We start from the raw sequence: 22127 nt of genomic DNA on the forward strand, positions 1-22127 counted from the left end.
AGTACTTGCGCGGGTGAGCGCATGGGAACACAGGGCACTATTGGCAGTTTTACTTCCTATTTTTGTTTCTCCTTTGTTTTCGGAGCTACAGCCCGATTCGGTCAGGGAGACGCCACCGTGAAATGAAGGGGGCGTGCTGTGTGTCCATCGCCTCGCTTCTCCTTAGCCTCTCTCAGTCGTTTCTCGTGCTTGTCGTTTTGATATAGGCCGATTTGAGAGCGTCAGCTCTCGCGTCAGCTGAGCAAAGTCGAGACAAGTCGAGACGAGACAAGTCGAGACACACTAAGGGCTGGTATGCAGCGAGTAAGAGGGCGAAAAAACAATAATTTAAGAGCGCGTGGCAAAAGTACTCATACGCCTAATTAAAAGCCTGCTGCGGTGGCCGGGAATCGAACCCGGATCAACTGCTTGGAAGGCAACTATGCTGACCATTACACCACCACCGCACAAGCGAGCGCCCCGCCTCCGCGCTGTGTCGGCTTCCCGCGTGTCGGCAGCGGCCGAAGATGATCGTACCGGCAGGCGCATTTCGAGGCAGGCTAGGGGAGCACATCCAGACGCATTGGGACAGCGTATCCGCGCACATTTCGCATCCTTTGGCAAGAGTCGGCGCCGGCGACGCAAGAGTACGCAGAGGACCGCGTTCTGGCGGCATTTTTAAGCAGTGCAGTGCAGTGCAGTGCAGGATTCAGCGTCGGCAGCATCTCCTCCACAGAATGCTACGCCGCTTGACGGCAGTCCCACTTTCCCTTGAGACATCTGCTCGGGAAGCAGCGTGAAGTTGCCGCTGGCCCGAGCATCGGGGGTTCAGTGGTAGAATGCTCGCCTGCCACGCGGGCGGCCCGGGTTCGATTCCCGGCCGATGCATCATTTTGCTTTTCCCGCGATAATGCTGCCGCGTGGCTTGCGCGCTTGAGATGCACGATCCACAAGAATGTATAGCTGGATTCCCTTGAGAAGAACCGAGAACGCAGCACTCGCGGGTCCCCACTAGGACGCTCGCATCATGTTCTACAGACTAGCGTCGGCCTGGCCTCACAAGTTGCTGTGTCCGGGTGCCTCCGAGGCACTGAACTTTAACGACAAGGAGTGCTGCCTATCGTTGCAACAGCTGCAGCAACACCGCAATCAACTGGGCCGGCAGTGCACGTGTAGCAACAGAACACGTTATCCAGGAAGTACAGTGTCTCTACGTCTAATATTGGGTACGGTATTTACCCAGTTTCCAGGACAAGCGGTTCACCCGTGCCTCGGTAGCGCAGTAGGCAGCGCGTAAGTCTCATAATCTTAAGGTCGTGAGTTCGATCCTCACCCGGGGCATTTAATTTTCTGTGACTGATGGTGGTGCCGTTGCTAGGGCGCCAACGTATTTCTTGTTTGTTATCTTCAACGCTTCAGCGGGAAAATGTTTACTTGCTGTTATTGCTACTTACAGCTTCCCTTTTCCTCTTCTCCCAGCAGAGCATGAAGCGAAAAGCATTGCTCTGCGACGTTTGAGGTGCGCGCCTTGCCAGTCAGCATGTGCAAAGATGCTCGCAAAGAGAGAGGGGCGCCGACGCGGCACTCGACACGAAATGCGACAAGCGACCGTACGAACGGTCGAATGGAACGGCCACATCCGGTGTGGTCTAGTGGCTTTAGAAGATCCAATACATGATCCTTGTAACCCGATAACACACGTGAGTCTATACCGACGATTACCACTACACCACGATGGCACACTCATCAGATGAGAAGGAAACTAGGCAAGAATTAAATCAACTCTTAGAATCCTTCGCCACTATCAGAGATGAAACCAACCCTACGATATCCAGGTCCACATTCGCCAAAAAGGAAGGATGGAACGATGATAAGTGCAAGGAGATAGCCAAACAACGGAATTTCCCAAGCTCTCTTCGAACCTGTTCTGTTCAGAAACAAGTTTTAATTAGATTCTTCAACTTTTATTGCAAAGGAGAGCGGCAAAGAGGATTTGAAGTATCAGACATCATTCTCGCAGCCATCGGTCAAATGCCTGGATCGGCTTGCTCCACGGCTATGGATGTAATATGGGATGAGAGTGATTATACTGACAGTCAAGATACCAATCTTTTAACATGTCTCACCTCCCCTCGCTTAGACCCAGGGGAAATGGATGACACACAAGAGTTAGAAGACTCATAGGCTCCCCCTTCTCCAACGGAGATCAAGTTGGTTGAGAAAACAGGGTCCATCCCAACTATTGCTTTATCTTCCGAATCAGAGGCTGGAGCTTCGGGGGTTATGGCATCAGATCCTTCAAGTCCAGCGGAGCCACCACCGAATATTAACAAAGATTTATTGTTTTCATACTCCGACAATAGTCTTCAGGCTTTTCTAGATGGTGTCCGAAAGATCTTAGAGAAAGTCCCTGCAACCAGTGCACAAAGCACTGGGGTCATCATACTAAGACGAGTTGCCGGCTATGTAGCCATGACACTTATGAGAGGCCTTGTTAAAGATACAAATCAGTTGAGTGCCGCCTTCTTGAAGAAACAATACCGTACGAATATTCTAAATCTACTCAGGTTACAAAACATCGAGTATGCTCCACCCTGCTCAGCAGCCATACAGGAAGCCACCGATTACTTGAATAAAAATGATCCAAGAGTAATTACCGTCTTTTGCAAAATTGTAAAACAATGGATGCATTACGCGTCATCCACTGATTCGGGATCTGCCGCCATCTTTGCGGCATCAGTATTAACTCATACAGCATACAACGGAATGCAAATGATACACATGGTGAGTGAACTTTGTAGTATCTTAAATGTTGGGTGGTATGACCTGTGTGAGTTAACCCTCTGGGACAAGACAAAACAATCATGGACCAACATCTCTCGTTATATGCACCAATACGAAAGGAGAACTCAGCCTCAAAGATCAGCTCCCTGGGCCAGGGTCATCGATGATGGCTATTTTTCTGAACTCAGACCAATTGCCAACGTAGTGCTAGCCAGCGTCATCGTCAATGCATTAGTATATTCTTCAGAAAATAATCAGGGTGCACTAGAGGCCGTCTGGGTTAAAGACAGAAGAGCTCAAGTAGATGCACTCCAGAATTACGGAAGGAGTGTCGTCAATGTCTTGACTACCAGCCCCTCCGACATGATAGGTGTAGGGAAAACATCTCTGGTTGAGAAAGAAGCCAACAGGCTCGAGGAAGCTAGGTATGCAGATAAAGAGGACGCAAGAAGGACAATCCAGAGAGAAGATGACAGCGACGACAGCGACACTAGCGGAGAGAACCCCGTCTTTAAAAGCATTTTTAACTTCACCAGCGCTTAAAATGAAGGTTCTGTCTTAGTCTTTGTTTTAGAATTCTGGAGGGAGCCCCCACCATTAACCTATTAAAAAAAAAAAAAAAAAAAAAAAAAGTGGCTAGGATACCTGACTTTCACCCAGGAGGCCCGGGTTCGATTCCCGGTACCGGAACGGAATTTTTTCCACACGAATCGTGACAAGTTTGAGCTGTCCGAGCGGCCGTTTCCCGTCCTGCTCGCAATATAGCTACTGTTTCGTGACCGTCAGCAGAATATAGACTAGGGAAGCAGACACACGACGACCATAGAAATGGTGTATGGCTTCATGCCACCTGTTTCCAGCGTAGGGCTGAGCAACTGCATCTGCCGAGGCCCGTTAGCTCAGTTGGTTAGAGCGTCGTGCTAATAACGCGAAGGTCGTGGGTTCGAGCCCCCCACGGGCCACTACTCTTACTACTGCGAAAAGGCAGCGCCGATTTCAGCTGGCGAGTGTGATGAGCAAAAGATCATCACCCTGCGTGGAAGTTGACAGAGGATCCGAACCCGACTCGTCGGGAAGCACTACAGCATTCACTCGGCAATGGCCATAATATCTTGAATACACTGGTTCTCAACCGATAAAGAGAAAATAAAAGAAAATGTCCGATTGCCGATGCGTAACAACTTTGGCCCTTGTCAGTACTTGCGCGGGTGAGCGCATGGGAACACAGGGCACTATTGGCAGTTTTACTTCCTATTTTTGTTTCTCCTTTGTTTTCGGAGCTACAGCCCGATTCGGTCAGGGAGACGCCACCGTGAAATGAAGGGGGCGTGCTGTGTGTCCATCGCCTCGCTTCTCCTTAGCCTCTCTCAGTCGTTTCTCGTGCTTGTCGTTTTGATATAGGCCGATTTGAGAGCGTCAGCTCTCGCGTCAGCTGAGCAAAGTCGAGACAAGTCGAGACACACTAAGGGCTGGTATGCAGCGAGTAAGAGGGCGAAAAAACAATAATTTAAGAGCGCGTGGCAAAAGTACTCATACGCCTAATTAAAAGCCTGCTGCGGTGGCCGGGAATCGAACCCGGATCAACTGCTTGGAAGGCAACTATGCTGACCATTACACCACCACCGCACAAGCGAGCGCCCCGCCTCCGCGCTGTGTCGGCTTCCCGCGTGTCGGCAGCGGCCGAAGATGATCGTACCGGCAGGCGCATTTCGAGGCAGGCTAGGGGAGCACATCCAGACGCATTGGGACAGCGTATCCGCGCACATTTCGCATCCTTTGGCAAGAGTCGGCGCCGGCGACGCAAGAGTACGCAGAGGACCGCGTTCTGGCGGCATTTTTAAGCAGTGCAGTGCAGTGCAGTGCAGGATTCAGCGTCGGCAGCATCTCCTCCACAGAATGCTACGCCGCTTGACGGCAGTCCCACTTTCCCTTGAGACATCTGCTCGGGAAGCAGCGTGAAGTTGCCGCTGGCCCGAGCATCGGGGGTTCAGTGGTAGAATGCTCGCCTGCCACGCGGGCGGCCCGGGTTCGATTCCCGGCCGATGCATCATTTTGCTTTTCCCGCGATAATGCTGCCGCGTGGCTTGCGCGCTTGAGATGCACGATCCACAAGAATGTATAGCTGGATTCCCTTGAGAAGAACCGAGAACGCAGCACTCGCGGGTCCCCACTAGGACGCTCGCATCATGTTCTACAGACTAGCGTCGGCCTGGCCTCACAAGTTGCTGTGTCCGGGTGCCTCCGAGGCACTGAACTTTAACGACAAGGAGTGCTGCCTATCGTTGCAACAGCTGCAGCAACACCGCAATCAACTGGGCCGGCAGTGCACGTGTAGCAACAGAACACGTTATCCAGGAAGTACAGTGTCTCTACGTCTAATATTGGGTACGGTATTTACCCAGTTTCCAGGACAAGCGGTTCACCCGTGCCTCGGTAGCGCAGTAGGCAGCGCGTAAGTCTCATAATCTTAAGGTCGTGAGTTCGATCCTCACCCGGGGCATTTAATTTTCTGTGACTGATGGTGGTGCCGTTGCTAGGGCGCCAACGTATTTCTTGTTTGTTATCTTCAACGCTTCAGCGGGAAAATGTTTACTTGCTGTTATTGCTACTTACAGCTTCCCTTTTCCTCTTCTCCCAGCAGAGCATGAAGCGAAAAGCATTGCTCTGCGACGTTTGAGGTGCGCGCCTTGCCAGTCAGCATGTGCAAAGATGCTCGCAAAGAGAGAGGGGCGCCGACGCGGCACTCGACACGAAATGCGACAAGCGACCGTACGAACGGTCGAATGGAACGGCCACATCCGGTGTGGTCTAGTGGCTTTAGAAGATCCAATACATGATCCTTGTAACCCGATAACACACGTGAGTCTATACCGACGATTACCACTACACCACGATGGCACACTCATCAGATGAGAAGGAAACTAGGCAAGAATTAAATCAACTCTTAGAATCCTTCGCCACTATCAGAGATGAAACCAACCCTACGATATCCAGGTCCACATTCGCCAAAAAGGAAGGATGGAACGATGATAAGTGCAAGGAGATAGCCAAACAACGGAATTTCCCAAGCTCTCTTCGAACCTGTTCTGTTCAGAAACAAGTTTTAATTAGATTCTTCAACTTTTATTGCAAAGGAGAGCGGCAAAGAGGATTTGAAGTATCAGACATCATTCTCGCAGCCATCGGTCAAATGCCTGGATCGGCTTGCTCCACGGCTATGGATGTAATATGGGATGAGAGTGATTATACTGACAGTCAAGATACCAATCTTTTAACATGTCTCACCTCCCCTCGCTTAGACCCAGGGGAAATGGATGACACACAAGAGTTAGAAGACTCATAGGCTCCCCCTTCTCCAACGGAGATCAAGTTGGTTGAGAAAACAGGGTCCATCCCAACTATTGCTTTATCTTCCGAATCAGAGGCTGGAGCTTCGGGGGTTATGGCATCAGATCCTTCAAGTCCAGCGGAGCCACCACCGAATATTAACAAAGATTTATTGTTTTCATACTCCGACAATAGTCTTCAGGCTTTTCTAGATGGTGTCCGAAAGATCTTAGAGAAAGTCCCTGCAACCAGTGCACAAAGCACTGGGGTCATCATACTAAGACGAGTTGCCGGCTATGTAGCCATGACACTTATGAGAGGCCTTGTTAAAGATACAAATCAGTTGAGTGCCGCCTTCTTGAAGAAACAATACCGTACGAATATTCTAAATCTACTCAGGTTACAAAACATCGAGTATGCTCCACCCTGCTCAGCAGCCATACAGGAAGCCACCGATTACTTGAATAAAAATGATCCAAGAGTAATTACCGTCTTTTGCAAAATTGTAAAACAATGGATGCATTACGCGTCATCCACTGATTCGGGATCTGCCGCCATCTTTGCGGCATCAGTATTAACTCATACAGCATACAACGGAATGCAAATGATACACATGGTGAGTGAACTTTGTAGTATCTTAAATGTTGGGTGGTATGACCTGTGTGAGTTAACCCTCTGGGACAAGACAAAACAATCATGGACCAACATCTCTCGTTATATGCACCAATACGAAAGGAGAACTCAGCCTCAAAGATCAGCTCCCTGGGCCAGGGTCATCGATGATGGCTATTTTTCTGAACTCAGACCAATTGCCAACGTAGTGCTAGCCAGCGTCATCGTCAATGCATTAGTATATTCTTCAGAAAATAATCAGGGTGCACTAGAGGCCGTCTGGGTTAAAGACAGAAGAGCTCAAGTAGATGCACTCCAGAATTACGGAAGGAGTGTCGTCAATGTCTTGACTACCAGCCCCTCCGACATGATAGGTGTAGGGAAAACATCTCTGGTTGAGAAAGAAGCCAACAGGCTCGAGGAAGCTAGGTATGCAGATAAAGAGGACGCAAGAAGGACAATCCAGAGAGAAGATGACAGCGACGACAGCGACACTAGCGGAGAGAACCCCGTCTTTAAAAGCATTTTTAACTTCACCAGCGCTTAAAATGAAGGTTCTGTCTTAGTCTTTGTTTTAGAATTCTGGAGGGAGCCCCCACCATTAACCTATTAAAAAAAAAAAAAAAAAAAAAAAAAAGTGGCTAGGATACCTGACTTTCACCCAGGAGGCCCGGGTTCGATTCCCGGTACCGGAACGGAATTTTTTCCACACGAATCGTGACAAGTTTGAGCTGTCCGAGCGGCCGTTTCCCGTCCTGCTCGCAATATAGCTACTGTTTCGTGACCGTCAGCAGAATATAGACTAGGGAAGCAGACACACGACGACCATAGAAATGGTGTATGGCTTCATGCCACCTGTTTCCAGCGTAGGGCTGAGCAACTGCATCTGCCGAGGCCCGTTAGCTCAGTTGGTTAGAGCGTCGTGCTAATAACGCGAAGGTCGTGGGTTCGAGCCCCCCACGGGCCACTACTCTTTTACTACTGCGAAAAGGCAGCGCCGATTTCAGCTGGCGAGTGTGATGAGCAAAAGATCATCACCCTGCGTGGAAGTTGACAGAGGATCCGAACCCGACTCGTCGGGAAGCACTACAGCATTCACTCGGCAATGGCCATAATATCTTGAATACACTGGTTCTCAACCGATAAAGAGAAAATAAAAGAAAATGTCCGATTGCCGATGCGTAACAACTTTGGCCCTTGTCAGTACTTGCGCGGGTGAGCGCATGGGAACACAGGGCACTATTGGCAGTTTTACTTCCTATTTTTGTTTCTCCTTTGTTTTCGGAGCTACAGCCCGATTCGGTCAGGGAGACGCCACCGTGAAATGAAGGGGGCGTGCTGTGTGTCCATCGCCTCGCTTCTCCTTAGCCTCTCTCAGTCGTTTCTCGTGCTTGTCGTTTTGATATAGGCCGATTTGAGAGCGTCAGCTCTCGCGTCAGCTGAGCAAAGTCGAGACAAGTCGAGACACACTAAGGGCTGGTATGCAGCGAGTAAGAGGGCGAAAAAACAATAATTTAAGAGCGCGTGGCAAAAGTACTCATACGCCTAATTAAAAGCCTGCTGCGGTGGCCGGGAATCGAACCCGGATCAACTGCTTGGAAGGCAACTATGCTGACCATTACACCACCACCGCACAAGCGAGCGCCCCGCCTCCGCGCTGTGTCGGCTTCCCGCGTGTCGGCAGCGGCCGAAGATGATCGTACCGGCAGGCGCATTTCGAGGCAGGCTAGGGGAGCACATCCAGACGCATTGGGACAGCGTATCCGCGCACATTTCGCATCCTTTGGCAAGAGTCGGCGCCGGCGACGCAAGAGTACGCAGAGGACCGCGTTCTGGCGGCATTTTTAAGCAGTGCAGTGCAGTGCAGTGCAGGATTCAGCGTCGGCAGCATCTCCTCCACAGAATGCTACGCCGCTTGACGGCAGTCCCACTTTCCCTTGAGACATCTGCTCGGGAAGCAGCGTGAAGTTGCCGCTGGCCCGAGCATCGGGGGTTCAGTGGTAGAATGCTCGCCTGCCACGCGGGCGGCCCGGGTTCGATTCCCGGCCGATGCATCATTTTGCTTTTCCCGCGATAATGCTGCCGCGTGGCTTGCGCGCTTGAGATGCACGATCCACAAGAATGTATAGCTGGATTCCCTTGAGAAGAACCGAGAACGCAGCACTCGCGGGTCCCCACTAGGACGCTCGCATCATGTTCTACAGACTAGCGTCGGCCTGGCCTCACAAGTTGCTGTGTCCGGGTGCCTCCGAGGCACTGAACTTTAACGACAAGGAGTGCTGCCTATCGTTGCAACAGCTGCAGCAACACCGCAATCAACTGGGCCGGCAGTGCACGTGTAGCAACAGAACACGTTATCCAGGAAGTACAGTGTCTCTACGTCTAATATTGGGTACGGTATTTACCCAGTTTCCAGGACAAGCGGTTCACCCGTGCCTCGGTAGCGCAGTAGGCAGCGCGTAAGTCTCATAATCTTAAGGTCGTGAGTTCGATCCTCACCCGGGGCATTTAATTTTCTGTGACTGATGGTGGTGCCGTTGCTAGGGCGCCAACGTATTTCTTGTTTGTTATCTTCAACGCTTCAGCGGGAAAATGTTTACTTGCTGTTATTGCTACTTACAGCTTCCCTTTTCCTCTTCTCCCAGCAGAGCATGAAGCGAAAAGCATTGCTCTGCGACGTTTGAGGTGCGCGCCTTGCCAGTCAGCATGTGCAAAGATGCTCGCAAAGAGAGAGGGGCGCCGACGCGGCACTCGACACGAAATGCGACAAGCGACCGTACGAACGGTCGAATGGAACGGCCACATCCGGTGTGGTCTAGTGGCTTTAGAAGATCCAATACATGATCCTTGTAACCCGATAACACACGTGAGTCTATACCGACGATTACCACTACACCACGATGGCACACTCATCAGATGAGAAGGAAACTAGGCAAGAATTAAATCAACTCTTAGAATCCTTCGCCACTATCAGAGATGAAACCAACCCTACGATATCCAGGTCCACATTCGCCAAAAAGGAAGGATGGAACGATGATAAGTGCAAGGAGATAGCCAAACAACGGAATTTCCCAAGCTCTCTTCGAACCTGTTCTGTTCAGAAACAAGTTTTAATTAGATTCTTCAACTTTTATTGCAAAGGAGAGCGGCAAAGAGGATTTGAAGTATCAGACATCATTCTCGCAGCCATCGGTCAAATGCCTGGATCGGCTTGCTCCACGGCTATGGATGTAATATGGGATGAGAGTGATTATACTGACAGTCAAGATACCAATCTTTTAACATGTCTCACCTCCCCTCGCTTAGACCCAGGGGAAATGGATGACACACACAAGAGTTAGAAGACTCATAGGCTCCCCCTTCTCCAACGGAGATCAAGTTGGTTGAGAAAACAGGGTCCATCCCAACTATTGCTTTATCTTCCGAATCAGAGGCTGGAGCTTCGGGGGTTATGGCATCAGATCCTTCAAGTCCAGCGGAGCCACCACCGAATATTAACAAAGATTTATTGTTTTCATACTCCAACAATAGTCTTCAGGCTTTTCTAGATGGTGTCCGAAAGATCTTAGAGAAAGTCCCTGCAACCAGTGCACAAAGCACTGGGGTCATCATACTAAGACGAGTTGCCGGCTATGTAGCCATGACACTTATGAGAGGCCTTGTTAAAGATACAAATCAGTTGAGTGCCGCCTTCTTGAAGAAACAATACCGTACGAATATTCTAAATCTACTCAGGTTACAAAACATCGAGTATGCTCCACCCTGCTCAGCAGCCATACAGGAAGCCACCGATTACTTGAATAAAAATGATCCAAGAGTAATTACCGTCTTTTGCAAAATTGTAAAACAATGGATGCATTACGCGTCATCCACTGATTCGGGATCTGCCGCCATCTTTGCGGCATCAGTATTAACTCATACAGCATACAACGGAATGCAAATGATACACATGGTGAGTGAACTTTGTAGTATCTTAAATGTTGGGTGGTATGACCTGTGTGAGTTAACCCTCTGGGACAAGACAAAACAATCATGGACCAACATCTCTCGTTATATGCACCAATACGAAAGGAGAACTCAGCCTCAAAGATCAGCTCCCTGGGCCAGGGTCATCGATGATGGCTATTTTTCTGAACTCAGACCAATTGCCAACGTAGTGCTAGCCAGCGTCATCGTCAATGCATTAGTATATTCTTCAGAAAATAATCAGGGTGCACTAGAGGCCGTCTGGGTTAAAGACAGAAGAGCTCAAGTAGATGCACTCCAGAATTACGGAAGGAGTGTCGTCAATGTCTTGACTACCAGCCCCTCTGACATGATAGGTGTAGGGAAAACATCTCTGGTTGAGAAAGAAGCCAACAGGCTCGAGGAAGCTAGGTATGCAGATAAAGAGGACGCAAGAAGGACAATCCAGAGAGAAGATGACAGCGACGACAGCGACACTAGCGGAGAGAACCCCGTCTTTAAAAGCATTTTTAACTTCACCAGCGCTTAAAATGAAGGTTCTGTCTTAGTCTTTGTTTTAGAATTCTGGAGGGAGCCCCCACCATTAACCTATTAAAAAAAAAAAAAAAAAAAAAAAGTGGCTAGGATACCTGGCTTTCACCCAGGAGGCCCGGGTTCGATTCCCGGTACCGGAACGGAATTTTTTCCACACGAATCGTGACAAGTTTGAGCTGTCCGAGCGGCCGTTTCCCGTCCTGCTCGCAATATAGCTACTGTTTCGTGACCGTCAGCAGAATATAGACTAGGGAAGCAGACACACGACGACCATAGAAATGGTGTATGGCTTCATGCCACCTGTTTCCAGCGTAGGGCTGAGCAACTGCATCTGCCGAGGCCCGTTAGCTCAGTTGGTTAGAGCGTCGTGCTAATAACGCGAAGGTCGTGGGTTCGAGCCCCCCACGGGCCACTACTCTTTTACTACTGCGAAAAGGCAGCGCCGATTTCAGCTGGCGAGTGTGATGAGCAAAAGATCATCACCCTGCGTGGAAGTTGACAGAGGATCCGAACCCGACTCGTCGGGAAGCACTACAGCATTCACTCGGCAATGGCCATAATATCTTGAATACACTGGTTCTCAACCGATAAAGAGAAAATAAAAGAAAATGTCCGATTGCCGATGCGTAACAACTTTGGCCCTTGTCAGTACTTGCGCGGGTGAGCGCATGGGAACACAGGGCACTATTGGCAGTTTTACTTCCTATTTTTGTTTCTCCTTTGTTTTCGGAGCTACAGCCCGATTCGGTCAGGGAGACGCCACCGTGAAATGAAGGGGGCGTGCTGTGTGTCCATCGCCTCGCTTCTCCTTAGCCTCTCTCAGTCGTTTCTCGTGCTTGTCGTTTTGGTATAGGCCGATTTGAGAGCGTCAGCTCTCGCGTCAGCTGAGCAAAGACACACTAAGGGCTGGTATGCAGCGAGTAAGAGGGCGAAAAAACAATAATTTAAGAGCGCGTGGCAAAAGTACTCATACGCCTAATTAAAAGCCTGCTGCGGTGGCCGGGAATCGAACCCGGATCAACTGCTTGGAAGGCAACTATGCTGACCATTACACCACCACCGCACAAGCGAGCGCCCCGCCTCCGCGCTGTGTCGGCTTCCCGCGTGTCGGCAGCGGCCGAAGATGATCGTACCGGCAGGCGCATTTCGAGGCAGGCTAGGGGAGCACATCCAGACGCATTGGGACAGCGTATCCGCGCACATTTCGCATCCTTTGGCAAGAGTCGGCGCCGGCGACGCAAGAGTACGCAGAGGACCGCGTTCTGGCGGCATTTTTAAGCAGTGCAGTGCAGTGCAGGATTCAGCGTCGGCAGCATCTCCTCCACAGAATGCTACGCCGCTTGACGGCAGTCCCACTTTCCCTTGAGACATCTGCTCGGGAAGCAGCGTGAAGTTGCCGCTGGCCCGAGCATCGGGGGTTCAGTGGTAGAATGCTCGCCTGCCACGCGGGCGGCCCGGGTTCGATTCCCGGCCGATGCATCATTTTGCTTTTCCCGCGATAATGCTGCCGCGTGGCTTGCGCGCTTGAGATGCACGATCCACAAGAATGTATAGCTGGATTCCCTTGAGAAGAACCGAGAACGCAGCACTCGCGGGTCCCCACTAGGACGCTCGCATCATGTTCTACAGACTAGCGTCGGCCTGGCCTCACAAGTTGCTGTGTCCGGGTGCCTCCGAGGCACTGAACTTTAACGACAAGGAGTGCTGCCTATCGTTGCAACAGCTGCAGCAACACCGCAATCAACTGGGCCGGCAGTGCACGTGTAGCAACAGAACACGTTATCCAGGAAGTACAGTGTCTCTACGTCTAATATTGGGTACGGTATTTACCCAGTTTCCAGGACAAGCGGTTCACCCGTGCCTCGGTAGCGCAGTAGGCAGCGCGTAAGTCTCATAATCTTAAGGTCGTGAGTTCGATCCTCACCCGGGGCATTTAATTTTCTGTGACTGATGGTGGTGCCGTTGCTAGGGCGCCAACGTATTTCTTGTTTGTTATCTTCAACGCTTCAGCGGGAAAATGTTTACTTGCTGTTATTGCTACTTACAGCTTCCCTTTTCCTCTTCTCCCAGCAGAGCATGAAGCGAAAAGCATTGCTCTGCGACGTTTGAGGTGCGCGCCTTGCCAGTCAGCATGTGCAAAGATGCTCGCAAAGAGAGAGGGGCGCCGACGCGGCACTCGACACGAAATGCGACAAGCGACCGTACGAACGGTCGAATGGAACGGCCACATCCGGTGTGGTCTAGTGGCTTTAGAAGATCCAATACATGATCCTTGTAACCCGATAACACACGTGAGTCTATACCGACGATTACCACTACACCACGATGGCACACTCATCAGATGAGAAGGAAACTAGGCAAGAATTAAATCAACTCTTAGAATCCTTCGCCACTATCAGAGATGAAACCAACCCTACGATATCCAGGTCCACATTCGCCAAAAAGGAAGGATGGAACGATGATAAGTGCAAGGAGATAGCCAAACAACGGAATTTCCCAAGCTCTCTTCGAACCTGTTCTGTTCAGAAACAAGTTTTAATTAGATTCTTCAACTTTTATTGCAAAGGAGAGCGGCAAAGAGGATTTGAAGTATCAGACATCATTCTCGCAGCCATCGGTCAAATGCCTGGATCGGCTTGCTCCACGGCTATGGATGTAATATGGGATGAGAGTGATTATACTGACAGTCAAGATACCAATCTTTTAACATGTCTCACCTCCCCTCGCTTAGACCCAGGGGAAATGGATGACACACACAAGAGTTAGAAGACTCATAGGCTCCCCCTTCTCCAACGGAGATCAAGTTGGTTGAGAAAACAGGGTCCATCCCAACTATTGCTTTATCTTCCGAATCAGAGGCTGGAGCTTCGGGGGTTATGGCATCAGATCCTTCAAGTCCAGCGGAGCCACCACCGAATATTAACAAAGATTTATTGTTTTCATACTCCGACAATAGTCTTCAGGCTTTTCTAGATGGTGTCCGAAAGATCTTAGAGAAAGTCCCTGCAACCAGTGCACAAAGCACTGGGGTCATCATACTAAGACGAGTTGCCGGCTATGTAGCCATGACACTTATGAGAGGCCTTGTTAAAGATACAAATCAGTTGAGTGCCGCCTTCTTGAAGAAACAATACCGTACGAATATTCTAAATCTACTCAGGTTACAAAACATCGAGTATGCTCCACCCTGCTCAGCAGCCATACAGGAAGCCACCGATTACTTGAATAAAAATGATCCAAGAGTAATTACCGTCTTTTGCAAAATTGTAAAACAATGGATGCATTACGCGTCATCCACTGATTCGGGATCTGCCGCCATCTTTGCGGCATCAGTATTAACTCATACAGCATACAACGGAATGCAAATGATACACATGGTGAGTGAACTTTGTAGTATCTTAAATGTTGGGTGGTATGACCTGTGTGAGTTAACCCTCTGGGACAAGACAAAACAATCATGGACCAACATCTCTCGTTATATGCACCAATACGAAAGGAGAACTCAGCCTCAAAGATCAGCTCCCTGGGCCAGGGTCATCGATGATGGCTATTTTTCTGAACTCAGACCAATTGCCAACGTAGTGCTAGCCAGCGTCATCGTCAATGCATTAGTATATTCTTCAGAAAATAATCAGGGTGCACTAGAGGCCGTCTGGGTTAAAGACAGAAGAGCTCAAGTAGATGCACTCCAGAATTACGGAAGGAGTGTCGTCAATGTCTTGACTACCAGCCCCTCTGACATGATAGGTGTAGGGAAAACATCTCTGGTTGAGAAAGAAGCCAACAGGCTCGAGGAAGCTAGGTATGCAGATAAAGAGGACGCAAGAAGGACAATCCAGAGAGAAGATGACAGCGACGACAGCGACACTAGCGGAGAGAACCCCGTCTTTAAAAGCATTTTTAACTTCACCAGCGCTTAAAATGAAGGTTCTGTCTTAGTCTTTGTTTTAGAATTCTGGAGGGAGCCCCCACCATTAACCTATTAAAAAAAAAAAAAAAAAAAAGTGGCTAGGATACCTGGCTTTCACCCAGGAGGCCCGGGTTCGATTCCCGGTACCGGAACGGAATTTTTTCCACACGAATCTTGACAAGTTTGAGCTGTCCGAGCGGCCGTTTCCCGTCCTGCTCGCAATATAGCTACTGTTTCGTGACCGTCAGCAGAATATAGACTAGGGAAGCAGACACACGACGACCATAGAAATGGTGTATGGCTTCATGCCACCTGTTTCCAGCGTAGGGCTGAGCAACTGCATCTGCCGAGGCCCGTTAGCTCAGTTGGTTAGAGCGTCGTGCTAATAACGCGAAGGTCGTGGGTTCGAGCCCCCCACGGGCCACTACTCTTTTACTACTGCGAAAAGGCAGCGCCGATTTCAGCTGGCGAGTGTGATGAGCAAAAGATCATCACCCTGCGTGGAAGTTGACAGAGGATCCGAACCCGACTCGTCGGGAAGCACTACAGCATTCACTCGGCAATGGCCATAATATCTTGAATACACTGGTTCTCAACCGATAAAGAGAAAATAAAAGAAAATGTCCGATTGCCGATGCGTAACAACTTTGGCCCTTGTCAGTACTTGCGCGGGTGAGCGCATGGGAACACAGGGCACTATTGGCAGTTTTACTTCCTATTTTTGTTTCTCCTTTGTTTTCGGAGCTACAGCCCGATTCGGTCAGGGAGACGCCACCGTGAAATGAAGGGGGCGTGCTGTGTGTCCGTCGCCTCGCTTCTCCTTAGCCTCTCTCAGTCGTTTCTCGTGCTTGTCGTTTTGATATAGGCCGATTTGAGAGCGTCAGCTCTCGCGTCAGCTGAGCAAAGTCGAGACAAGTCGAGACACACTAAGGGCTGGTATGCAGCGAGTAAGAGGGCGAAAAAACAATAATTTAAGAGCGCGTGGCAAAAGTACTCATACGCCTAATTAAAAGCCTGCTGCGGTGGCCGGGAATCGAACCCGGATCAACTGCTTGGAAGGCAACTATGCTGACCATTACACCACCACCGCACAAGCGAGCGCCCCGCCTCCGCGCTGTGTCGGCTTCCCGCGTGTCGGCAGCGGCCGAAGATGATCGTACCGGCAGGCGCATTTCGAGGCAGGCTAGGGGAGCACATCCAGACGCATTGGGACAGCGTATCCGCGCACATTTCGCATCCTTTGGCAAGAGTCGGCGCCGGCGACGCAAGAGTACGCAGAGGACCGCGTTCTGGCGGCATTTTTAAGCAGTGCAGTGCAGTGCAGGATTCAGCGTCGGCAGCATCTCCTCCACAGAATGCTACGCCGCTTGACGGCAGTCCCACTTTCCCTTGAGACATCTGCTCGGGAAGCAGCGTGAAGTTGCCGCTGGCCCGAGCATCGGGGGTTCAGTGGTAGAATGCTCGCCTGCCACGCGGGCGGCCCGGGTTCGATTCCCGGCCGATGCATCATTTTGCTTTTCCCGCGATAATGCTGCCGCGTGGCTTGCGCGCTTGAGATGCACGATCCACAAGAATGTATAGCTGGATTCCCTTGAGAAGAACCGAGAACGCAGCACTCGCGGGTCCCCACTAGGACGCTCGCATCATGTTCTACAGACTAGCGTCGGCCTGGCCTCACAAGTTCCTGTGTCCGGGTGCCTCCGAGGCACTGAACTTTAACGACAAGGAGTGCTGCCTATCGTTGCAACAGCTGCAGCAACACCGCAATCAACTGGGCCGGCAGTGCACGTGTAGCAACAGAACACGTTATCCAGGAAGTACAGTGTCTCTACGTCTAATATTGGGTACGGTATTTACCCAGTTTCCAGGACAAGCGGTTCACCCGTGCCTCGGTAGCGCAGTAGGCAGCGCGTAAGTCTCATAATCTTAAGGTCGTGAGTTCGATCCTCACCCGGGGCATTTAATTTTCTGTGACTGATGGTGGTGCCGTTGCTAGGGCGCCAACGTATTTCTTGTTTGTTATCTTCAACGCTTCAGCGGGAAAATGTTTACTTGCTGTTATTGCTACTTACAGCTTCCCTTTTCCTCTTCTCCCAGCAGAGCATGAAGCGAAAAGCATTGCTCTGCGACGTTTGAGGTGCGCGCCTTGCCAGTCAGCATGTGCAAAGATGCTCGCAAAGAGAGAGGGGCGCCGACGCGGCACTCGACACGAAATGCGACAAGCGACCGTACGAACGGTCGAATGGAACGGCCACATCCGGTGTGGTCTAGTGGCTTTAGAAGATCCAATACATGATCCTTGTAACCCGATAACACACGTGAGTCTATACCGACGATTACCACTACACCACGATGGCACACTCATCAGATGAGAAGGAAACTAGGCAAGAATTAAATCAACTCTTAGAATCCTTCGCCACTATCAGAGATGAAACCAACCCTACGATATCCAGGTCCACATTCGCCAAAAAGGAAGGATGGAACGATGATAAGTGCAAGGAGATAGCCAAACAACGGAATTTCCCAAGCTCTCTTCGAACCTGTTCTGTTCAGAAACAAGTTTTAATTAGATTCTTCAACTTTTATTGCAAAGGAGAGCGGCAAAGAGGATTTGAAGTATCAGACATCATTCTCGCAGCCATCGGTCAAATGCCTGGATCGGCTTGCTCCACGGCTATGGATGTAATATGGGATGAGAGTGATTATACTGACAGTCAAGATACCAATCTTTTAACATGTCTCACCTCCCCTCGCTTAGACCCAGGGGAAATGGATGACACACAAGAGTTAGAAGACTCATAGGCTCCCCCTTCTCCAACGGAGATCAAGTTGGTTGAGAAAACAGGGTCCATCCCAACTATTGCTTTATCTTCCGAATCAGAGGCTGGAGCTTCGGGGGTTATGGCATCAGATCCTTCAAGTCCAGCGGAGCCACCACCGAATATTAACAAAGATTTATTGTTTTCATACTCCGACAATAGTCTTCAGGCTTTTCTAGATGGTGTCCGAAAGATCTTAGAGAAAGTCCCTGCAACCAGTGCACAAAGCACTGGGGTCATCATACTAAGACGAGTTGCCGGCTATGTAGCCATGACACTTATGAGAGGCCTTGTTAAAGATACAAATCAGTTGAGTGCCGCCTTCTTGAAGAAACAATACCGTACGAATATTCTAAATCTACTCAGGTTACAAAACATCGAGTATGCTCCACCCTGCTCAGCAGCCATACAGGAAGCCACCGATTACTTGAATAAAAATGATCCAAGAGTAATTACCGTCTTTTGCAAAATTGTAAAACAATGGATGCATTACGCGTCATCCACTGATTCGGGATCTGCCGCCATCTTTGCGGCATCAGTATTAACTCATACAGCATACAACGGAATGCAAATGATACACATGGTGAGTGAACTTTGTAGTATCTTAAATGTTGGGTGGTATGACCTGTGTGAGTTAACCCTCTGGGACAAGACAAAACAATCATGGACCAACATCTCTCGTTATATGCACCAATACGAAAGGAGAACTCAGCCTCAAAGATCAGCTCCCTGGGCCAGGGTCATCGATGATGGCTATTTTTCTGAACTCAGACCAATTGCCAACGTAGTGCTAGCCAGCGTCATCGTCAATGCATTAGTATATTCTTCAGAAAATAATCAGGGTGCACTAGAGGCCGTCTGGGTTAAAGACAGAAGAGCTCAAGTAGATGCACTCCAGAATTACGGAAGGAGTGTCGTCAATGTCTTGACTACCAGCCCCTCCGACATGATAGGTGTAGGGAAAACATCTCTGGTTGAGAAAGAAGCCAACAGGCTCGAGGAAGCTAGGTATGCAGATAAAGAGGACGCAAGAAGGACAATCCAGAGAGAAGATGACAGCGACGACAGCGACACTAGCGGAGAGAACCCCGTCTTTAAAAGCATTTTTAACTTCACCAGCGCTTAAAATGAAGGTTCTGTCTTAGTCTTTGTTTTAGAATTCTGGAGGGAGCCCCCACCATTAACCTATTAAAAAAAAAAAAAAAAAAAAAAAGTGGCTAGGATACCTGACTTTCACCCAGGAGGCCCGGGTTCGATTCCCGGTACCGGAACGGAATTTTTTCCACACGAATCGTGACAAGTTTGAGCTGTCCGAGCGGCCGTTTCCCGTCCTGCTCGCAATATAGCTACTGTTTCGTGACCGTCAGCAGAATATAGACTAGGGAAGCAGACACACGACGACCATAGAAATGGTGTATGGCTTCATGCCACCTGTTTCCAGCGTAGGGCTGAGCAACTGCATCTGCCGAGGCCCGTTAGCTCAGTTGGTTAGAGCGTCGTGCTAATAACGCGAAGGTCGTGGGTTCGAGCCCCCCACGGGCCACTACTCTTTTACTACTGCGAAAAGGCAGCGCCGATTTCAGCTGGCGAGTGTGATGAGCAAAAGATCATCACCCTGCGTGGAAGTTGACAGAGGATCCGAACCCGACTCGTCGGGAAGCACTACAGCATTCACTCGGCAACGGCCATAATATCTTGAATACACTGGTTCTCAACCGATAAAGAGAAAATAAAAGAAAATGTCCGATTGCCGATGCGTAACAACTTTGGCCCTTGTCAGTACTTGCGCGGGTGAGCGCATGGGAACACAGGGCACTATTGGCAGTTTTACTTCCTATTTTTGTTTCTCCTTTGTTTTCGGAGCTACAGCCCGATTCGGTCAGGGAGACGCCACCGTGAAATGAAGGGGGCGTGCTGTGTGTCCGTCGCCTCGCTTCTCCTTAGCCTCTCTCAGTCGTTTCTCGTGCTTGTCGTTTTGATATAGGCCGATTTGAGAGCGTCAGCTCTCGCGTCAGCTGAGCAAAGTCGAGACAAGTCGAGACACACTAAGGGCTGGTATGCAGCGAGTAAGAGGGCGAAAAAACAATAATTTAAGAGCGCGTGGCAAAAGTACTCATACGCCTAATTAAAAGCCTGCTGCGGTGGCCGGGAATCGAACCCGGATCAACTGCTTGGAAGGCAACTATGCTGACCATTACACCACCACCGCACAAGCGAGCGCCCCGCCTCCGCGCTGTGTCGGCTTCCCGCGTGTCGGCAGCGGCCGAAGATGATCGTACCGGCAGGCGCATTTCGAGGCAGGCTAGGGGAGCACATCCAGACGCATTGGGACAGCGTATCCGCGCACATTTCGCATCCTTTGGCAAGAGTCGGCGCCGGCGACGCAAGAGTACGCAGAGGACCGCGTTCTGGCGGCATTTTTAAGCAGTGCAGTGCAGTGCAGGATTCAGCGTCGGCAGCATCTCCTCCACAGAATGCTACGCCGCTTGACGGCAGTCCCACTTTCCCTTGAGACATCTGCTCGGGAAGCAGCGTGAAGTTGCCGCTGGCCCGAGCATCGGGGGTTCAGTGGTAGAATGCTCGCCTGCCACGCGGGCGGCCCGGGTTCGATTCCCGGCCGATGCATCATTTTGCTTTTCCCGCGATAATGCTGCCGCGTGGCTTGCGCGCTTGAGATGCACGATCCACAAGAATGTATAGCTGGATTCCCTTGAGAAGAACCGAGAACGCAGCACTCGCGGGTCCCCACTAGGACGCTCGCATCATGTTCTACAGACTAGCGTCGGCCTGGCCTCACAAGTTCCTGTGTCCGGGTGCCTCCGAGGCACTGAACTTTAACGACAAGGAGTGCTGCCTATCGTTGCAACAGCTGCAGCAACACCGCAATCAACTGGGCCGGCAGTGCACGTGTAGCAACAGAACACGTTATCCAGGAAGTACAGTGTCTCTACGTCTAATATTGGGTACGGTATTTACCCAGTTTCCAGGACAAGCGGTTCACCCGTGCCTCGGTAGCGCAGTAGGCAGCGCGTAAGTCTCATAATCTTAAGGTCGTGAGTTCGATCCTCACCCGGGGCATTTAATTTTCTGTGACTGATGGTGGTGCCGTTGCTAGGGCGCCAACGTATTTCTTGTTTGTTATCTTCAACGCTTCAGCGGGAAAATGTTTACTTGCTGTTATTGCTACTTACAGCTTCCCTTTTCCTCTTCTCCCAGCAGAGCATGAAGCGAAAAGCATTGCTCTGCGACGTTTGAGGTGCGCGCCTTGCCAGTCAGCATGTGCAAAGATGCTCGCAAAGAGAGAGGGGCGCCGACGCGGCACTCGACACGAAATGCGACAAGCGACCGTACGAACGGTCGAATGGAACGGCCACATCCGGTGTGGTCTAGTGGCTTTAGAAGATCCAATACATGATCCTTGTAACCCGATAACACACGTGAGTCTATACCGACGATTACCACTACACCACGATGGCACACTCATCAGATGAGAAGGAAACTAGGCAAGAATTAAATCAACTCTTAGAATCCTTCGCCACTATCAGAGATGAAACCAACCCTACGATATCCAGGTCCACATTCGCCAAAAAGGAAGGATGGAACGATGATAAGTGCAAGGAGATAGCCAAACAACGGAATTTCCCAAGCTCTCTTCGAACCTGTTCTGTTCAGAAACAAGTTTTAATTAGATTCTTCAACTTTTATTGCAAAGGAGAGCGGCAAAGAGGATTTGAAGTATCAGACATCATTCTCGCAGCCATCGGTCAAATGCCTGGATCGGCTTGCTCCACGGCTATGGATGTAATATGGGATGAGAGTGATTATACTGACAGTCAAGATACCAATCTTTTAACATGTCTCACCTCCCCTCGCTTAGACCCAGGGGAAATGGATGACACACAAGAGTTAGAAGACTCATAGGCTCCCCCTTCTCCAACGGAGATCAAGTTGGTTGAGAAAACAGGGTCCATCCCAACTATTGCTTTATCTTCCGAATCAGAGGCTGGAGCTTCGGGGGTTATGGCATCAGATCCTTCAAGTCCAGCGGAGCCACCACCGAATATTAACAAAGATTTATTGTTTTCATACTCCGACAATAGTCTTCAGGCTTTTCTAGATGGTGTCCGAAAGATCTTAGAGAAAGTCCCTGCAACCAGTGCACAAAGCACTGGGGTCATCATACTAAGACGAGTTGC

The 22127-nt window shown here is 50.1% G+C and overlaps 23 non-coding genes across 23 annotated transcripts; 17 read left to right on the forward strand and 6 right to left on the reverse strand.

Moving 5' to 3' along the window:
* Positions 1 to 374: 374 nt before the first annotated feature.
* Positions 375 to 446, reverse strand: Trnag-ucc (transfer RNA glycine (anticodon UCC)). Its single transcript has one exon. It is a non-coding gene; the product is annotated as a tRNA-Gly (tRNA).
* A 350-nt stretch (positions 447 to 796) lies between these two features.
* On the forward strand, positions 797 to 867 carry Trnag-gcc (transfer RNA glycine (anticodon GCC)). The gene has a single exon. It is a non-coding gene; the product is annotated as a tRNA-Gly (tRNA).
* A 380-nt stretch (positions 868 to 1247) lies between these two features.
* Trnam-cau (transfer RNA methionine (anticodon CAU)) lies at positions 1248 to 1320 on the forward strand. Its single transcript has one exon. It is a non-coding gene; the product is annotated as a tRNA-Met (tRNA).
* Positions 1321 to 3651: 2331 nt separating this feature from the next.
* Trnai-aau (transfer RNA isoleucine (anticodon AAU)) lies at positions 3652 to 3725 on the forward strand. Its single transcript has one exon. It is a non-coding gene; the product is annotated as a tRNA-Ile (tRNA).
* Positions 3726 to 4317: 592 nt separating this feature from the next.
* Trnag-ucc (transfer RNA glycine (anticodon UCC)) lies at positions 4318 to 4389 on the reverse strand. The gene has a single exon. It is a non-coding gene; the product is annotated as a tRNA-Gly (tRNA).
* Positions 4390 to 4739: 350 nt separating this feature from the next.
* Positions 4740 to 4810, forward strand: Trnag-gcc (transfer RNA glycine (anticodon GCC)). Its single transcript has one exon. It is a non-coding gene; the product is annotated as a tRNA-Gly (tRNA).
* Positions 4811 to 5190: 380 nt separating this feature from the next.
* Trnam-cau (transfer RNA methionine (anticodon CAU)) lies at positions 5191 to 5263 on the forward strand. The gene has a single exon. It is a non-coding gene; the product is annotated as a tRNA-Met (tRNA).
* A 2332-nt stretch (positions 5264 to 7595) lies between these two features.
* On the forward strand, positions 7596 to 7669 carry Trnai-aau (transfer RNA isoleucine (anticodon AAU)). Its single transcript has one exon. It is a non-coding gene; the product is annotated as a tRNA-Ile (tRNA).
* A 594-nt stretch (positions 7670 to 8263) lies between these two features.
* On the reverse strand, positions 8264 to 8335 carry Trnag-ucc (transfer RNA glycine (anticodon UCC)). Its single transcript has one exon. It is a non-coding gene; the product is annotated as a tRNA-Gly (tRNA).
* Positions 8336 to 8685: 350 nt separating this feature from the next.
* Trnag-gcc (transfer RNA glycine (anticodon GCC)) lies at positions 8686 to 8756 on the forward strand. The gene has a single exon. It is a non-coding gene; the product is annotated as a tRNA-Gly (tRNA).
* Positions 8757 to 9136: 380 nt separating this feature from the next.
* On the forward strand, positions 9137 to 9209 carry Trnam-cau (transfer RNA methionine (anticodon CAU)). Its single transcript has one exon. It is a non-coding gene; the product is annotated as a tRNA-Met (tRNA).
* Positions 9210 to 11540: 2331 nt separating this feature from the next.
* Trnai-aau (transfer RNA isoleucine (anticodon AAU)) lies at positions 11541 to 11614 on the forward strand. The gene has a single exon. It is a non-coding gene; the product is annotated as a tRNA-Ile (tRNA).
* Positions 11615 to 12193: 579 nt separating this feature from the next.
* Trnag-ucc (transfer RNA glycine (anticodon UCC)) lies at positions 12194 to 12265 on the reverse strand. Its single transcript has one exon. It is a non-coding gene; the product is annotated as a tRNA-Gly (tRNA).
* Positions 12266 to 12610: 345 nt separating this feature from the next.
* On the forward strand, positions 12611 to 12681 carry Trnag-gcc (transfer RNA glycine (anticodon GCC)). The gene has a single exon. It is a non-coding gene; the product is annotated as a tRNA-Gly (tRNA).
* Positions 12682 to 13061: 380 nt separating this feature from the next.
* On the forward strand, positions 13062 to 13134 carry Trnam-cau (transfer RNA methionine (anticodon CAU)). Its single transcript has one exon. It is a non-coding gene; the product is annotated as a tRNA-Met (tRNA).
* A 2328-nt stretch (positions 13135 to 15462) lies between these two features.
* On the forward strand, positions 15463 to 15536 carry Trnai-aau (transfer RNA isoleucine (anticodon AAU)). Its single transcript has one exon. It is a non-coding gene; the product is annotated as a tRNA-Ile (tRNA).
* Positions 15537 to 16130: 594 nt separating this feature from the next.
* On the reverse strand, positions 16131 to 16202 carry Trnag-ucc (transfer RNA glycine (anticodon UCC)). The gene has a single exon. It is a non-coding gene; the product is annotated as a tRNA-Gly (tRNA).
* A 345-nt stretch (positions 16203 to 16547) lies between these two features.
* Trnag-gcc (transfer RNA glycine (anticodon GCC)) lies at positions 16548 to 16618 on the forward strand. The gene has a single exon. It is a non-coding gene; the product is annotated as a tRNA-Gly (tRNA).
* A 380-nt stretch (positions 16619 to 16998) lies between these two features.
* On the forward strand, positions 16999 to 17071 carry Trnam-cau (transfer RNA methionine (anticodon CAU)). The gene has a single exon. It is a non-coding gene; the product is annotated as a tRNA-Met (tRNA).
* A 2329-nt stretch (positions 17072 to 19400) lies between these two features.
* Positions 19401 to 19474, forward strand: Trnai-aau (transfer RNA isoleucine (anticodon AAU)). Its single transcript has one exon. It is a non-coding gene; the product is annotated as a tRNA-Ile (tRNA).
* A 594-nt stretch (positions 19475 to 20068) lies between these two features.
* Positions 20069 to 20140, reverse strand: Trnag-ucc (transfer RNA glycine (anticodon UCC)). Its single transcript has one exon. It is a non-coding gene; the product is annotated as a tRNA-Gly (tRNA).
* A 345-nt stretch (positions 20141 to 20485) lies between these two features.
* On the forward strand, positions 20486 to 20556 carry Trnag-gcc (transfer RNA glycine (anticodon GCC)). Its single transcript has one exon. It is a non-coding gene; the product is annotated as a tRNA-Gly (tRNA).
* Positions 20557 to 20936: 380 nt separating this feature from the next.
* Trnam-cau (transfer RNA methionine (anticodon CAU)) lies at positions 20937 to 21009 on the forward strand. Its single transcript has one exon. It is a non-coding gene; the product is annotated as a tRNA-Met (tRNA).
* Positions 21010 to 22127: the final 1118 nt, after the last annotated feature.

The sequence above is a fragment of the Schistocerca serialis genome, chromosome 2 (genome assembly GCF_023864345.2).
Source record: "Schistocerca serialis cubense isolate TAMUIC-IGC-003099 chromosome 2, iqSchSeri2.2, whole genome shotgun sequence".
NCBI classification, from domain to species: Eukaryota; Metazoa; Arthropoda; class Insecta; order Orthoptera; family Acrididae; genus Schistocerca; species Schistocerca serialis.